Source organism: Meleagris gallopavo, chromosome 2, assembly GCF_000146605.3.
Source record: "Meleagris gallopavo isolate NT-WF06-2002-E0010 breed Aviagen turkey brand Nicholas breeding stock chromosome 2, Turkey_5.1, whole genome shotgun sequence".
Classification (NCBI taxonomy): Eukaryota; Metazoa; Chordata; class Aves; order Galliformes; family Phasianidae; genus Meleagris; species Meleagris gallopavo.
In genome coordinates this window covers 47,686,660-47,690,635 of record NC_015012.2, presented here as the reverse complement: position 1 = coordinate 47,690,635, position 3,976 = coordinate 47,686,660, and positions in this window count along the sequence as shown.

The following is a 3,976-nucleotide window of genomic DNA, read 5'->3' as shown; positions in this document are numbered from 1 at the left end:
TTGAGAAGGGCTGCCTTTTCAAAGCATATTGCTGTTTTCAAATCTATAGTGCTTGGCATAGCAGGATGAAGATTTTAAGTTGTCCTTTGTAGTTTTATGTTTGTTTGTTTGCGAGTACATGTGAGAAGTGAAAATCTAGGCCCCTGTATCTCTCTGCATGCAGATGATTTCTGCAGCCTTCTGCAGCACAGACAGCTGAGAACAGTGAGCTGTCCACGCACAGAAATGCAGAGGATCAGGCTGGCTGTCAGCCCGTGAACCAGGGCCAGAAGCAATGGGAAGAGAGGCACTATCCTGCTGGGGTACACCAAAGGACTTCTAATTCGGCACCAGGAAGTTGATACTGTTCACTATTGGATTATTAGGGAAGAAAAGATCACTTCATGTAAGTTTATGAAATAGCTTTCTATTTCATAGCTTATGCTTTTTCTAAGCTCTTATATGTAGTGACCAGTACAATTATTGAGGAATGAAGTGTTGCTTTTTTGTTATATCTGTCTTACTGTGTATTTTAAATCTGATTTCCAGAAGCAAAAAATACATCTGGAAACTACCATTCTCCTTCTCTTGTTATGATTTTGTCATTTTAATTTCTATTTCTGTGGGCACTAAATCAGATTAAATTGCCTTGAACATTAATTTCAAATTCATAGGCCATTTGCCCCAAAGCATGCAATAATGTGTCTACTTGCCATACCCAAAAAGTAATGTGACATATGACTGGAAGCAGCTGATTAATAATTTTTTCTGTCTAGACATCCACGCCGCAGTATCAGGCCTATTCAGATTGCTTTACTGTCCCAAGAGGATTTTCTCATGGCTGTTTTTTCAAGAAAATGGAAGTTTGGGTGGCTCTAGTCTGCTTTTTTCTCCTCTGACCATACAGAAACTATCAGTGCAAACACAGGGGAGGATGAACTGTTTGGATGATGACTTTCAGTAAGGAAGTGCATATACATCCATCCAAAACACAGCTCAAATCTGCCCAGAGCTATGCTTCTCCAGATTCCCCAAAAGGCAAGAGTTCTCCTCATCTTTGTAGGCCAGAAATGTTGCAGGAGCTAATTGCCCTGACGCAGCTGCTGTAGTTGACCCATGGAACCAAGAAGATCCATTCAAGGGAGCTGGGCTTGAGAAAAGAAGGCTGCGGGGTGACCTCATTGCATCCTTCCAGCCTAAAGGGAGCCTACAAACAGGAGGGGAATCGACTCTTTGGAAGTGTAGATAACAGCAGGAGAAGGGGAAATGGTTTTAAGTTGAAGGAGGGAAGACTTGGTTGGATGTCAGGGGGAAGTTCTTTACAGAGAGAGTGGAGAGATGCTGGAACAGGCTGCACAGAGAGGTTGTGGATGCCCTATCCCTGGAGATGTTCAAGGCCAGATTGGATGGAGCCCTGGGCAACATGGTCTAGTATTAAATGGGGAGCTTGGTGGCCCTGCCTGTGGTGGGGAGGGGTTGGAGATTCCTGATCCTTGAGGTCCCTTCCAACCCAGGCCATTTTGTGATTCTGTGATTCTGTGAGGGAGTGGATAGTGGTGCAAAGATAGAAATTCCCTTGGGGAAAGGATTGCCATCTCACAAAGTTTTGCTCTCGAGTGCTTCCACCACCAATGCAGAACTAAATACAGCATCAGTGGCACTTTAAATATTGAAGTGTTCACACAAGACAGTGTTTCTTCTTACCGTATCCTTGTACATTGCACTCAGCTATGCCTCTGTTTGTATTTTAGCTTTGGAAATTATTATGGGGAAGGAGAGGAGAAAGGCCTCTAGTTACAGTTATGGTTGTAACTATACTTCTGGAAACAGCTAGCGAGTATTTGATCCATGGCCTCAGCTGATCCAGGAGGCCAGGGGTCTGCCACAGGAGCATACAGACTTTTGCAGAAGGGGAAAGGGGATCTTCTGTCAGCTCTCAAGCTCTACTTCCAAAACAGATTCTTCTGCAGCACCTCCAGTCTTCAGTAAGAGGTTGGAGTTCTGGTGCACACCTCTGCAGGGTTGGCTGCACCCCTGGTCAGGGGCTGAATGGCCAGGACTCCACCTCAAGCTTCTCACCTGTTAGTTGACAGCAGCTGGTCTCAGTGGGGGTGTTCAATTGGTTGTTACACTGTATCCCAGTCCTCCAAAAGCTCCTATACTTACGCATCTCAGGTTTCATTCTCTAGTACATGTACACAGGTTAACATCAGCCTCAGCCTCAATAAAATCATTTAAGATGCTTTTGACAAAAGATGCTGGCCTGGGTTATGAAGCAATTGGTTACTTACAGATTGTAAACATACCTTAAATTAGTTTTGATCATAGTAACTCAAAAAAAAAGAGAGATTTTTGAGAACCTGAGTTTTCTATATTTTACCTTTTTGCTATACTTTTCATAACCTTAACAAAAAAAAAAGTTGAAATAACTCTTTTGAAAAGAGATAGAGTACTCCCTTCAAGCCCCATCTGTGGCTGTTGCTAGTGGCATTTCACTCTGTAGCTGCACTTTGCAGCAGAGGTCTAATCCTTAGCACTGATGTTTACAGTGGAAGAGTTGACAGATCCATAAATATGGAGACTAACGAGCACAGCTATGCTTAAAATGTTTCTTTGTGAAGAACACACAATTTTCTTATCCAAACAGAGAGAACATCTTGTTGCTCACACAGTATGCAAGGTCATGTCAAATGGTGTAGTAATTTTGTTGTTTTATGCTAGTTTTACTTTCAATGCCATCATGTTCCAAGTCCGAGTGTTCTTCTACGATGTCTCCATGTCCAGTTTTCCAGGTATTCTGCTTCAGAGGCTTTTGTCCATCCTCAGCCAAGTTGGATGTATTTGTTAATAAATTTAGGAGGAGATGTTTGAATGAATAGTTTCTTTGAAAATATTGTATTATTATTATTATTATTATTATTATTACTATTATTACTATTATTATTATTATTATTGTTTTTCAATACGATGTAATTTTCTGTTTGAAGCAAAGATTTTAAGAACCTGACCACTGGCCGTGTCCTGTTCTTCTGACTCACTGTCAGTACAGGTGATAAGGCTGCTCAGATAAAAGATACTGGATGAGTTAATGTCAATGTTTATTTTTATATTCCTTCATTCTTCAGCTCCTTAGTTACATGAGGGGAAAAGCACAGTGAATTCAGCAAATGTTTACTTTGTGCCAGTTTTCCAGCATGTCTAGACTCAATACGAGAATCCACACTTTTGCACTTGAGCAAATGAAGGAGATGAATAATTTAGTCATTGTTTATCGAAAGCTGATGCAAGAGGCAAGTACAATGGAGGAGGACTAAATGGCTAAGTACTCTGCTTTTCAAGGGGCATCCTTAGTTACAGAGTAAAGTCCTATTGTAATGTCTCATGATATCCATCCAAGGAGGAAATATTTTGGAGCATTCCATTAGATTAAAATCATGCAGCCAAGTAGTTGTCTAGCAAGATAATGCTCTGTTACAAATACATACCATGGGTAGGAGACATTGTTCAGTAGTATCTCAGCAAAGCAATCTTAATCGTTTTAAACTGTCCTGCTTTTTATATTTATTCTCCTTGGTCATGATAAACGCCACCAACATTTTCTGCAGGTATTTTTGGTGATGTGGGATGAGATTGCTAAAAACCGTATAGACATGAGAGAATGTAGGGCCACTACATATACCTTTAAACTTCAATACAAGGAGTTGTATGGTGTATGGAGGAGCTTTGATTTTAAAATGCCACCTATTTTTCAGAGAAAAAAAAAAATTGCATGCTCTGATCCAATTGCTACTGAAGTCAAAGCGAAAAAATGAAACTCCAAATGCACAGAATAAATATTGTTCCACATAATTTTTATTTAATTTGAAAGTTAATTTCTAGGGGCTTTCTTACTAATCTTACCATCCTGCACAATCAAACAAAGCAATGACACCCCAGAATTTAGTGTTGTAAAAAGACACCATAGAATTTAGTGTCAGGGTGAACTTTTTTTTTAAAA